General features: G+C 45.6%; 1 protein-coding gene across 3 annotated transcripts in view; it reads right to left on the reverse strand.

Moving 5' to 3' along the window:
• YWHAE (tyrosine 3-monooxygenase/tryptophan 5-monooxygenase activation protein epsilon) overlaps positions 1 to 14207 on the reverse strand; it is a 59862-nt gene that overhangs the window by 23828 nt on the left and 21827 nt on the right. The window contains exon 2 of one of the 3 annotated variants that reach the window (XM_065532234.1): positions 2960 to 2992. The exons of the other annotated variants lie outside the window; for them this stretch is intronic. The gene's annotated coding sequence lies outside the window, so the exon portion shown is untranslated. The remainder of the gene's footprint in view (positions 1 to 2959; positions 2993 to 14207) is intronic. 3 annotated transcript variants of the gene reach the window in all.

The following is a 14207-nucleotide window of genomic DNA, read 5'->3' on the forward strand; positions in this document are numbered from 1 at the left end:
AAAAATACAAAAAACTAGCCGGGCGAGGCGGCGGGCGCCTGTAGTCCTAGCTATTCGGGAGGCTGAGGCAGGAGAATGGCGTAAACCCGGGGGGCGGAGCTTGCAGTGAGCTGAGATCCCGCCACTGCACTCTAGCCCGGGCGACAGAGCCAGACTCCGTCTCAAAAAAAAAAAAAAAAAAAAGTAATGGTAAAAACCACAATTACTTTGTATAATCCTAACACTGTACTCCAGCTTGGATGACAGAGCAAGAGACCCTGTGTCCAGAAAGAGAAGAGGAGGAGGGGAGAAAATAATTAACTGATAACAAGCAACAACATGGAATAATCTCAAAAAGATATTAAGTGAAAAGAGCTAGATTAAAAAGACTGTCATTCCATTTATATCAAACTACAAAAAACACAAACTAAAAAGACAAAGCAAATGGTTATCAAGGTGCAGGGGTGAAGTGAGGGGCTTTTGTGCAAAGGAGAGCCCACGGAATTGTACCTGTAGAAGTGGCACGTTTAACTGTACACCTCAAGCTGAGGTTTCTAATGCAATTCTGAACCATTAAAGAAGGATGACACGTCGGGTGCAGTGGCTCACACCTGTCATCTTAGCACTCTGGGAGGCTGAGGCAGGTTGGTCACCTGAGGTCAGGAGTTCAAGACCAGCCTGGCCAACACGGTGACACCCCGTCTCTACTAAAAATACACAAATTAGACTGGGCACGGTAGCTCACGCCTGTAATCCCAGCACCTTGGGAGGCTGAGGCAGACAGATCACCTGAGGTCGGGAGATCAAGACCAGCCTGACCAGCATGGAGAAACTCCGTCTCTACTAAAAATATGAAAAAATTAGCCAGGGCCGGGCACGGTGGCTCAAGCCTGTAATCCCAGCACTTTGGGAGGCCGAGACGGGCGGATCACGAGGTCAGGAGATCGAGACCATCCTGGCTAACACGGTGAAACCCCGTCTCTACTAAAAAATACAAAAAACTAGCCAGGCGAGGTGGCGGGCCCCTGTAGTCCCAGCTACACAGGAGGCTGAGGCAGGAGAATGGCGTAAACCTGGGAGGCGGAGCTTGCAGTGAGCTAAGATCCGGCCACTGCACTCTAGCCCGGGAGACAGAGCGAGACTCCGTCTCAAAAAAAAAAAAAAAAAGAAAAAGAAAAAATTAGCCGGACGTGGTGGCACATGCCTGTAATTCCAGCTACTCAAGAGGCTAAGGCAGGAGAATCACTTGAACTCGGGAGGCGGAGGTTGCAGTGAGTGGAGATCGCGCCACTGCACTCCAGTCTGGGCAACAAGAGCAAAACTCCACCTCAAAAAAAAAGAAAAACAAAAATACAAAAAATAGCCGGGCACGGTGGCAGGCGCCTGTAGTGGCAGCTACTCAGGAGGGTGAGGCAGGGGAATGGCTTGAACCCCAGAGACGGAGCTTGCAGTGAGCTGAGATCGCACCATTGCACTCCAGCCTGGGCAAGAGTGAGATTCTGTCTCCAAAAACACAAAATTTTACAATATGGTAATAAGACCACTCATTAATTCATTTGTAGGAGTCTGAAAGCATTCATTTAAAACATGCCCAATTTTGTTTTCTAAACTATAGTCATGAAACAGGCTAAATTTAGAAGCAGCGGACTAAGTAATCTCACCTCCACACTAGTTTAATTCTCAAAAATCAGCAAGTCAAATATAACTCAGAGGTAAGCCTGTAATTAAACTTTCGTGTTTTTTGTTTGTCTGTTTGTTTGTTTGAGACGGAGTCTGCTCTGTCGCCCAGGCGAGAGTGCAGTGGCACGATCTCGGTTCACTGCAAGTTCTGCCTCCAGGGTTCACACCATTCTCCTGCCTCAGCCTCCCGAGTAGCTGGGACTACAGGCGCCCACCACCACGCCCGGCTAATTTTTTGTATTTTTAGTAGAGACGGGGTTTCACCGTGTTAATCAGGATAGTCTCGATCTCCTAATCTCAAGATCCGCCTGCCTCAGCCTCCCAATGTGCTGAGATTGTAGGCGTGAGCCACTGCGCCCAGCCAATTAAACTTTCTAAACTGATCGCAAAGTAAATCTTAATCCAGCTACACAAAAACAGTACCATTAATTCTTTTAATTTTAAGGCTTTACAATATTCTATACAGAAAAACTACGCACAGATGTCCAATACTACCAAAAATTTAACAGTTACATATCTCGAATATTATTCCACATGATTTCATTTTCTTCAAATTTCTGTGCTTTACAAATTTTCAACAATGAAGACTTAGTATTTTTATAATGCAAGGGGAAATATAACACTCAGTGATGCTCTACTGTTTCAGATTCAAGCATAAATGCCTTCATTTTAGATATAAACAAAACAATGCACAGACTGGTAAAATTATAGAAGCAACAGTTAGTTATCCCTTTAATAATACCTTTATTTATATATAATTCGCCTACCGTAACAATTCACCCATTTAAAGTGTACCATTTGGCCGGGAGCAGGGGTGAGCCCCTGTGATCCCAGCACTTTTGGGAGGTCAAGGTGGGTGGATCACGAGGTCAGGAGATCAGGAACAGCCTGGCCAACATGGTAAAACCCCATCTCTACTAAAAATACAAAAATTAGCTGGGCATGGTGGCGGGTGCCTGTAGCCGCAGCTAATCAGGAGGCTGAGGCAAGAGATTTGCTTGAACCCGGGAGGCGGAGGTTGCAGTGAGCCGAGATGGCGCCACTGCACTACAGCCTGGGCGACAGACAGAGGCTCTGTCTCCAAAAAATAAATAAATAAACTCTTCCATTCAATGGTTTTTAGTATATTCACAGAACTCTGCAATCATCATAATTTTAGATTTTCATCACTTCAAAAAGAAAGGCCCGAACCCCACTAACGATCACTTCCCATGTACCCGAACCCCAGCCCAAGGCAACCACGATCTACTTTCCGCCTCTACACACTTGTCTCTTATGCACATTTCAGGTGTGGGCATACCTTGGAAGATACTGCGGGTTCAGTTCCAGAGCACTGCAAAAAAAAAATATTGCAATAAAGCAAGTCACATGAAATTTTGTGTTTCCCAGTGCATAGAAAAGTTATGTTTAAACTACACTGTAATCTATTAAGTGTACAACAGCATTATGTCTAAACAATGTACATATCTTAATTTAAAAACACCTTATTGCTAAAAAATGCTAATGCTCTTCTGAGCCTTCAGCAAGTGATAATATTTTGCTGTTGGAAGGTTTTGCCTTGACGTTGATGGCTACTGACTGATTAGGGTGACAGTGCTGAAGGTTGGAGTGGCCGCAGCAAGACAATGAAGTCTGCCATGTTGATGGACTTTTCCTTTCCTGCATGATTTCTTTGTAGCATGTGATGCTGCTGGACAGCATTTACCCACAAAAAAAACTTTTTTTTTTTTTTTTTTTTGAGACAGAGTCTTGCTCTGTTGCCCAGGCAGTGGCACTATCTCAGCTCACCGCAGCCTCTGCCTCCAGGGTTCAAGCAATTCTCCTGCCTCAGCCTCCTGAGTAGCTGAGACTACAAGCGGGCGCCACCATGCCCGGCTAACTTTTCTATTTTTAGTAGAGACGGGGTTTCAGCATGTTGGTGAGGCTGGTCTTAAACTCCTGACCTCAGGTGATCTGCCCACCTGCTGTGTTAACAGGCACAAAAACAACATTGCAGGTCGGGCGTGGTGGCTCATGATGTCAGGAGTCCAAGACCAGCCTGGACAAGATAGTGAAACCCCACCTCTATTTTTAAAAAAAAAAACCTTGCTCTCCTTATACAACTTCATCAGAGCTCCGGGTGACCAAGAACAGTGTGTGAGTGTGAGAGAAAGAATTGTATGGTGTGTGTGTTTTGAAACAGTCTCACTCTGTCACCCAAGATGATACAGTGGCACCATCTCAGCTCACTACAGCCTCAACCTTCCCAGCTCAAGCAATGCTCCTATCTCAGCCTCCTGCGTAGCTGGGACTACAGAGGTGTACACCATTATACCCAGCTAATTTTTATTATTTTTTGTAAAGACAGGGTTTTGCCATGTTCCTCAGGCTGGTCTTGAATTCTTATGCTCAAGTGCCCCACCCACCTCAGCCTCCCATAGTGCTGGGATTACAGTTGTGCACCACTGCACCCAGCCTCGGGGCATTTTCAATGTGCAGTAATATATTGAAGGTAGTTTTTTTTTTTCTGAGTACTAAGTTTCAACAGTGGGCTTAAGATATTCAGAAAACCATGCTGTAGGCCGGGCGCCATGGCTCAAGCCTGTAATCCCAGCACTTTGGGAGGCCGAGACGGGCGGATCACGAGGTTAGGAGATCGAGACCATCCTGGCGAACACCGTGAAACCCCGTCTCTACTAAAAAAAATACAAAAAACTAGCCGGGCGTGGTGGCGGCGCCTGTAGTCCCAGCTACTCGGGAGGCTGAGTCAGGAGAATGGCGGGAACCCGGGGGGCGGAGCTTGCAGTGAGCTGAGATCCCGCCACTGCACTCCAGCCCGGGCGACAGAGCCAGACTCCGTCTCAAAAAAAAAAACAAAAAAAAAGAAAACCATGCTGTAAACAGAAGTGCTGTCTTCCAGGCTTTGCTGTTCCATTTATAAACCAGGCAGAGTAAATTTAGCATAATTCTTAAAGAGGCCTCGAATTTTTGAAACGGTCAATGAGCACCGGTTTCAATTTAAAGTCACCAGCTGCATCAGCCCCTAACTGCATCAGCCTGTCCTAGCCAGACACACTGACTTCTCTCTAGCTACGAAAAGTCCTAGACAGCATTTTCTTCTAATACAAGGGCTGTTTTGTCTACACTGAAAATCTATTTGGTGTGGTCACCATCAATAATCTTAGCTAAATCTTCTGCATAATTAGATGCAGCATCTACATTAGCACCTGCTACTTGACCCTGTACTTTTTTTTTTTTTTGAGACAGAGTCTCACTTTGTCGCTAAGGCTGGAGTGCTGTCACAACGTCTCGGTTCACTGCAACCTCCACCTCCTGGGTTGAAGCGATTCTCCTGCCTCCATTTCCCAAGTAGCTGGGATTACAGGTGTCTGCCACCACGCCCAGCTAATTTTTTGTATTTTTTAGTAGAGGCAGGGTTTCACCATGTTGGTCAGGATGGTCTTTAACTCCTCACCTCGTGATCTGCCCACCTCGGCCTCCCAAAGCGCTGGGATGACAGGCGTGAGCCACCGCGCTCAGCCAACCTTGTACTTTTTAAGTAATGGAGATGGCGTCTTTCCTTAAACCTCATGAACCAACTTCTGCTAGCTTCCAGCTTTACATCTGTAGCTTTCACACCTCTCTCAGCTTTCTTAAATTTGAAAAGAGTTGGAGGGTTAGTCTGAATGAGGCTTAAGGGAATAGTGTGGCAGTTCTGATCTTCTATTCAGACCACTAAAACTTTCTGTCAGCAAGAAGGCTGTTTTGCTTTCATCACTGCTGTGTTCACTGGAGTAGCACTTTTTAATTTCCTTGAAGAACGTCTCCCTTGCATTCACAACTGTGGTGCAAGAGGACCAGCTTTCAGACCATTATCTCGGCTTTTAAGGTAGCCTTCCTTACTCAGCTTAATCGTTTCCACCTAAAGTGAGAGACTGGGACTTTTCCTTTCCCTTAAACACTTAGAAGCAATTGCAGGGTTGTTAATTGGCCTAATTTAAATATTGTTGTGTTTCAGGTAATAGGTAACCCTAAGGGGAGGCAGAGAGACAAGGAGTCAGAACACAAACAAGAGGTCATGCCTATAATCCCAATATTTGGGAGGCCGAAGGGAGGAAGATCATTTGAGCCTAGGAGTTCAAGATCAGCCTGGGCAACAGGTGAGACCCCATCTCTACAAAAAACACAAAAACTAGCCAGGCATGGTGACGTGTGCCTGTCGTCCCAGCTTCTCAGGAGGCTGAGGCAGGAGGATTGCTTCATCCCAGGAGGTCAAGGCTGCAGTGAGCCATGATCACAAGACTGTAGCCTGGTGACAGAGTGAGACCCTGTCTCAAAAAATCAATAGTAAAAGAATACAGGCCGGGTGTGGTGGCTCACGCTGTAATCCCAGCACTTTGGGAGGCTGAGGCAGGCAGATCACATGAGGTCAGGCATTCGAGACCACCCTCACCAACATGGAGAAACCCCGTCTCTACTAAAAATACAAAAAAATAGCCAGGCGTGGTGGTGCATGCCTGTAATCCCAGCTACTCAGGAGGCTAAGGCAGGAGAATCGTTGAACTCAGGAGGCGGAAACTGCAGTGAGCTGAGATCGCACCACTGCACTCTAACCTGAGCAACAAGAGTGAAACTCTGTCTCAAAAAACAAACAAAAAGGAATACACACATCAATTAATTTCCCTCAGTTCATGGATCCCCAGAACAATTACAATAGTAACGTCAAAGATTACTGATCACAGATAACCACTACAACATATAATGAAAAGTTTGAGGCTGGGCGTCGTGGCTCACACCTGTAATCCCAGCGCTTTAGGAGGGCCAAGAAGGGTGGATCACGAGGTCAGGAGATCGAGACCATCCTGGCTAACACGGAGAAACCCTGTCTCTACTAAATAACACAAAAAAAAAATTAGCCACGCGTGGTGGTGGGCGCCTGCAGTCCCAGCTACTCGGGAGGCTGAGGCAGGAGAATGGCGTGAACCCGGGAGGCGGAACTTGCAGTGAGTAGAGACTGTGCCACTGCGCTCCAGCCTGGGTAACAGAGCAAGACTCCATTTCAAAAAAAAAAACAAGTGTAAAATACTGCACAAGTTACCAAAACAGTGACACAGAGTGAGCACCTGCGTTGGAAAATGGCACCAACAGACTTGCTCAAAGCAGGTTCCAGAAACCTTCCGTTTGTTTTGTAAAAATGTAGTATCTGTGAAGTAAAATAAACAAGGTGTGCCTATGAACAGAACCTACAGTATGGAGCCTGCTGTGACTGGCTTCTTTCCCATAGCATGGTCTCAAGGTTCACACCTAGTGTAGCCTGGCATCAGTACTTCACCTATTGTATGGATATACCATGATTTAAAAATCCATTCATTAAGCCGGGGCGGTGGCTCACGCCATCTCAGAAATCTGGGAGGCGGTTGCATTACCTGAGGTCAGGAGTTCAGGAACAGCCTGGCCAAAACATGACAAAACCCCGTCTCCACTAAAAATACAAAAATGAGCCTGCCATGACGGCGCATGTCTGTAATCCCAGCTACTCAGGAGGCAGAAGCAGGAGAATCACTTGAGCCCAGGAGGTGGAGACTGCTGTGAGCCGAGATCACGCCACTGCAGGTCAGCCTAGGCAACAGAGCGAGACTGTCTTGTCTCCAAAAGAAAAACAAAAAGAAAAAAAAAAGGCGGGGCGCAGTGGCTCACACCTGTAATCCAAGCACTCTGGGAGGCCAAGGCAGGCAGATCACGAGGTCAAGAGATCGAGACCAGTCTGGCCAACACATGGTGAAATCCTGTCTCTACTAAAGAAACAAAAATTAGCCGAGTGTGGTAGCACACGCCTGTAGTCCCGGCTACTCAGGAGGCTGAGGCAGGAGAATTGCTTGAACACAGGAGGCAGAGGTTGCAGTGACCCGAGATCGCGCCACTCAACTCCAGCCTGGCAACAGAGCAAGACTTGGTCTCGGAGTGGGGGGATCCATTCATCAGTTAATGAACGTTTGGGTTGTTTCCACTTTTGGACTATTATAAACAATGCTGCTACGAACAGTCTTGACATTTTTCTATGAATATACGCTTTCAGTTCCCTTGAGTACACACCTAGGAGGAACTTGAGGATCACATAGTAACTAGCTTTTTGAGGAAGGACATCCCAAACTTTTCTACGGGAGCGGCACCATTTTTACACTCCCACCAGCAACGCAGGATTCTAATCTGGCTGCATCCTCAGGAACATCTGTTAGTTACGCTTTAAACTAGTCATCCTAGTGGGTGTGAAGCTGTATTTCCTTGTGGTTTTGATTTGCATTTCCTTGATAGCTAATAGTGTTAAACATCTTTTCATGTGCTTATGAGCCTTTTGTGTGTTCTCTGAAGAAGTATCTATTCAAACATTTTGCCAAATATTTAATTATTTGTCTTTTCATTACTGGTTTGTAGGAGTTGTTCATTTTTTAAATCCCACCGACTCCTCTACCCCAATCCCCGCTACTCATCCCTTAAGGTAGCAGATTAAGGAACAGAAGTAGCATGAGTCAGGAGACACTTATTGCTTCAAGAGACAGGGTCTCACTCACTACATTGCCCTGGCTGTATGTAGTGAAGAGGCTATTCACAGGCCCATGATCATAACGAACTATGTAGCCTTAAACTCCTGGCCTCAAGTGATCCTCCCACCTGAGCCTCCCAAGTAACTGGGACTACAGGTGCGCACCACCCAGCACACTACTCCTTCAGGAGTAAGAAAAGTTAACTTCTCAATCTCTCCAAACATTCTACGACCAGTGCTTTGTACCAGTTCGCACAAATAATGACTACAATGACACACTCTCCTAATATCACTGTCATCTTTGTCCTTTTAACACCAGTAACAGAAACATAGTACTAATGATAATGTACCCCAAAACTATATAGAAAAAGCTGATTTATCCAAAACTCTAGACTGACTACACCCTTCTGCCCTCCCTCAGTAGAGGATGAACTCCAACCATTATATTCACATAAAGGTCCTCAACACAATTAGCACTTCCTGAAGTCACCTTTGCAGCAAGTATTTTATCACTGGGATGTAGGCATTTTGGGGGTGGGGGAAGGCTGTCACGTGCTTGCAGCAGGTGTGATCAAAACTTATGAACCAGAAAACCGAAATGGTCGAAATCACTTCTTTTGGATCCACAGGCAGTTTTGCTACAGTAAGTTTGAGTAACAAAATCGAATTTCTGCAACTTTTCATGATTTGGGGACAATGGGTGGGTGATTAAAATCACCCCTCTGAAGAACATAATCCTCACAAGTTAATTAAACATGGTTAAGTCTGTTTAGTTCCAGGGAAGTTTCCCTTCATTGTATGGTAATAGCCTAGACACAGATCCACCACGAGGAACCAGCCTGTGTCTGGACACCCATAATCTGTTGCTGCCAGTAGAGTCAGAGAAGTTTTTTACCTTGACTTGTTAACTGAGGTTTGGTTTTTGGTTGTGTTCTTTCAAGTATTTATGCATTCATTCAACAAAGTAATTCACAAATAAAACACCCCATGCTAAACTAAGCACTGTTCCAAATGCTTCGCTGTATTAATGCACTTAATATTCTAAATAGACCTCTGAAGTAGGTACCAATATTATCCCATTTTAGAATATCTCCATATATTGAAGAACATAAAGGTTAAACTGATTCCAGATCACAAAGCCAATGGACTACAATTCAGGGGGTCGGACTTGAGCTGTGCTTTAATCATATTGCCTCAGATTTGAATATGTATTTGAATGCATCTGTACGAGGATCCTTTTATTTGCTTCTGTAACAAGAGGGAAAATAACTGGTTTCAATGACTCTACCAGAAAGACAAATTTCATATATTAAAATGTGGTTTAGACCCAGGCATGGTGGCGTCTGCCTACAGTCCGACCTACCTGCAGAGCAAGAGGCTTGAGAGGTTCAAAGCCAACGTAGGCAACATAGCGAGACACAGTTTCAACAATAATTTAAAAATAAAATGTGGGGCCAGGAACGGTGGCTCACACCTGTAATCCCAGCACTTTGGGAGGCCGAGACGGGCGGATCACCTGAGGTCGGGAGTTCGAGACCAGCCTGACCAACATGGAGAACTCCGTCTCTACTAAAAGTACAAAATTAGCCAGATGTGGTGGCGCATGCCTGTAATCCCAGCTATTCGGGTGGCTGAGGCAGGAAAATCGCTTGAACCCGAAGGTGGAGGTTGCAGTGAGCCAAGATTTCACCATTGCACTCCTGCCTTGGCAACAAGAGCAAATCTCTGTCGAAAGAAAGAAAGACAGAAAGACAGAGAGAGAGAAAGAAAAGACAGAACAGAAAGAAAGAGACAGAAAGAAAGAAAGAAAAGAGGTTTGCTCCCACTTAAAACACATTTCTTTTTCCACCTAGAGGTTCACCCCTCTCCCAAAAAAAGCTTTTTATATTCTTTTCTCTTTTCTTTTTTTTTGAGACGGAGTCTCGCTCTGTCGCCCAGGCTGGAGTGCAGTGGCCAGATCTCAGATCACTGCAAGCTCCGTCTCCCAGGTTTACGCCATGCTCCTGCCTCAGTCTCCCAAGTAGCCGGGACTGCAGGCGCCCGCCACCTCGCCTGGCTATTTTTTTTTGTATTTTTTAGTAGAGACGGGATTTCACCATGGTCTCAATCTCCTGACCTCATGATCCGCCCGTCTCGGCCTCCCAAAGTGCTGGGATTATAGGCTTGAACTACCGCGCCTGGCTATATTCTTTTCTCTTAAAGAGACAGGAGTCTCTGTATGTTGCCCAGGCTGGTCTCCAGCAATCCTCCCACTTCAGCCTCCTGAATACAAAAAGCTTACTTTCATACCTCTAGTATCTTTACATCAACATCCCAGTAAACTTGATCTTCCCAAGACTGTCCCTGCCTAGTAGTAAAACAAGTCTCCACTGAGCTTCAACAGTTTCTGACAAACACAGAGTACAAAATCATAAAAGGAGCAGGTCTCCCCCATCAGGCTGACACGTCACAAGACACAATTTACAGCTTCTAATGAAATTCAGGGTCAGGAAAAAAAACAACTGTTCAGAATCTGTCATGGGAAAAACGAGAAGGTTCTGTACTGGCTGACAGGATTAATGGACCTCTTACCAAAGCATACAGGGTCATAACCCTAAGTTTTTTTTGTTTTGTTTTGAGATAAAGTCTCATTCTGTTGCCCAGGCTGAAGTGCAATCTCGCTGCAACCTCCATCTCCAAGGTTCAAGTGATTCTCCTGCCCCAGCCTCCCTGGTAGTTGGGACTACAGGTGCCCGCCACTGTGCCCGGCTAATTTTTGTATTTTTAGTAGAGACAGGGTTTCACCATGTTGGCCAGACTGGTCTCAAACTCCTGACCTCAGGTAATCCACCTGACTCGGCCTCCCTAGGTGGTGGGATTACATGCGTGGGTTACCACACCCGGCCTTAATCCTGATTTTAAAGGCAGAAAAATTAAGCTGAGAGGATTGCTCCTAAACTCACACAATGGTAAAACCCAAACAAACCCAGACAATCTAAGAGCCTGAACTTTTAACCATCAAACTTCAATGACTTTGCAATCAAAGTGCTCACAGAAACAAATTCTTCAGCTCAAGAACAGTAAAAGAAATCACACCAAGGGAAGAAAAGGGCATAGCATCAGGCATTGACATAAAAAAGTTTTGCCAGAACCGAGAATGTGGCTCACACCTGTGTCCCAGCCACTCCAGAGGCTGAGACAGGAGGATCGCTTGAGCCCAGGAGTCCGAGGCTACAGTGAGCTATGATCACGCCACTGCACTCCACCCTGGGCAACAGAGCAAGACTTTGTCTCTCAAAAAGAAACAGTTCGGTCATTTAGGTTCTGGAAAGGTCCTGAGCTTGCTTTATATAAAGGCTAATCAATTAGCCAAGACCTTTCCTTTCTCCTAACAAACATCACCCCTCTGGATCACACTCAAATGTCTTACTACGTAAAGACTTCCTGGCTGGAAGCAGTGGCTCACGCCTGTAATCCCAGCACTCTGGGAGGCTGAGGTGGACCACCTGAGGTCAGGAGTTCGAGACTGGCCTGGTCAACATGGTGAAACTCCATCTCTACTAAAAATACAAAAATTAGCTAGGCGTGGTGGCAGGTGCCTATTATCCCAACTACTTGGGAGGCTGAGGCAGGAGAAGTGCTTGAACCCGGGAGGCAGAGCTCGCAGTGAGCCGAGATTGCATCATTGCACTCCAGCTTGGGCAACAGAGGCAAGACTCCATCTCAAAATAAAAGCCTCAAATTGTTTTGATGGTTTGGCAGGGGTAGTATGCAAGTCTGTTGGGGAAACACTTACAAGGTACTACTTTCTAAGGAATTTACCTTGTGGATATTTACTTAAAAAGGAGTCATCGCAGGAAATATATGACTAGATTTACACATGCGAAGCAATCTTCAATTGGATACTTCTGACACCATGAAATAACTGAGGACATTTCTGCAGAAGGCCGACATGAGAATGCCCAGGAATTGTGGAGCTTTCAAATAACCTGATTAAGCTTGGACAGCCTCCAAGGAATGAGTAAAATTAAGCAAAAGCTGGACAATCACTAAACACAGTCAATTCACAGATAATTCAATGACAATCAACATTCTGCCTTACCTTTTTTTTTCGAGACAGAGTCTTGCTCTGTGGCCCAGGCTGGAGTGCAGTGGCGAAGTCTCGGCTCACTGCAAGCTCCGCCTCCCAGGTTCACTCCATTCTCCTGCCTCAGCCTCTGAGTCTCTGGGACTACAGGCGCCCACCACCACACCCAGCTAATTTTTTTTTTTTTTTGTATTTTTAGTAAAGATGGGGTTTCACTGTGTTAGCCAGGATGGTCTTGATCTCCTGACCTCGTGATCCGCCCGCCTCAGCCCCCCCAAAGCGCTGGGATTCCAGGCCTGAGGCCCTGCACCCAGCCCACCTTACTGATTTCTAAAAGGTCCCAATATCTTGTTAGTGACACGAGAACTCTCCTCTTAACTATTCAGAAATATAAAGGTGGAGCAAAACTTTTTCTAAAACAATTATCACGCACTTTATCACACTGACAAATAATCTGGGAGGCATCAGTTCTGTACTATAAAGAATGTCTAAAAAACCTGATTCAGACAATTTTAGGAGCAACACTACTAGTTTACCATAAAAGAAATTCAGTATGGGCCAAGGACGGCGGCTCACGCCTGTAATCCCAGCACTTTGGGAGGCCAAGGTGGGTGGATTATCTGAGGTTAGGAGCTCAGGACCAGCCTGGCCAACATGGTGAAACCCTGTCTCTACTAAAAATACAAAACATTAGTCAGGTATGGTGGCACACACCTGTGATCCCAGCTACTTAGGAGGCTGAGGCAGGAGAATCACTTGAACCTGGGAGGCAGAGGAAGTTGCAATGAACCAAGGTCATGCCATTCCATTGCACTTCAGCCTGGCGACAAGAGCAAAACTGTCTCAAAAAAAAAAAAAAAAAAAAAAAATCAGTATGATCCCCAAGAAAGTTACAAAACATTCTCAGATGGCTAACCTGACTTATATTGGTTTTTAAACATTAAATCTCTGCCCAAATTTGGCAATTTTAATTTTATCATAATTAATTCAGCTGCTTGAAGCCTGTTCAAAGTTTGCGATGCCATCACTTTAAGGCTGACTATACTCATGTCAGTGTGCTTCCAAATCACCTAAGAGCTCTATGGGATGTTAAGACACACTTCAGATTTTACATGGCCTCGTGCCTGTAATCCCAACACTTCGGGAGACTGAAGTGGGCGGACTGCTTGAGCTGAGGAGTCTGATCCCAGTCTGGGGAACACAGCAAAACTCCATCTCTACTAAAAATACAAAAAATTAGCCAAGCATGGGGCACACACCTTAGTCCCAGCTACTCTGGAGGCTGAGGTGGGTGGATCACCTAAGCCCAGGAAGTCAAGGCTGCAATGAGCTGTGATCACACCACTGCACTCCAGCCTGGGCAAAGACAGCAAAACTCTGCCTCAAAAGATTTCATATATGCAAAACTTACAAATTATCAAGTACACTAATTCTAATAGTAAATAACATGTAAAGAATCTAAGAATGTCACAAAATGTCAAATCTGTAGCTTGAGGAGTCTTAAGTCATACTTTCTTAGAAAGATAAAATTCAAGAAGAGTAATCACTAGCTCTATTCAACTAAGACAAGCAAAAGGCTGGGATGTATCCTGGGTGTGTTACAATGAGTTATGAAGGAAGGAGTAACCTGAGGTAAACAGTTGGACAAGATTTAGGAAACACTCTTGGAACGTGTTTTAATATAAGTTAAGATATAAACTGTAAAATGGGCCGGGCGCGGTGGCTCAAGCCTGTAATCCCAGCACTTTGGGAGGCCAAGACGGGCGGATCACGAGGTCAGGAGATCGAGACCATCCTGGCTAACACGGTGAAACCCCGTCTCTATTAAGAAATACAAAAAACTAGCGAGGTGGCGGGCGCCTGTAGTTCCAGCTACTCGGGAGGCTGAGGCCGGAGAATGGCGTGAACCCGGGAGGCGGAGCTTGCAGTGAGCTGAGATCCGGCCACTGCACTCCAGCTTGG

The sequence above is a fragment of the Macaca fascicularis genome, chromosome 16 (assembly GCF_037993035.2).
Source record: "Macaca fascicularis isolate 582-1 chromosome 16, T2T-MFA8v1.1".
Classification (NCBI taxonomy): domain Eukaryota; kingdom Metazoa; phylum Chordata; class Mammalia; order Primates; family Cercopithecidae; genus Macaca; species Macaca fascicularis.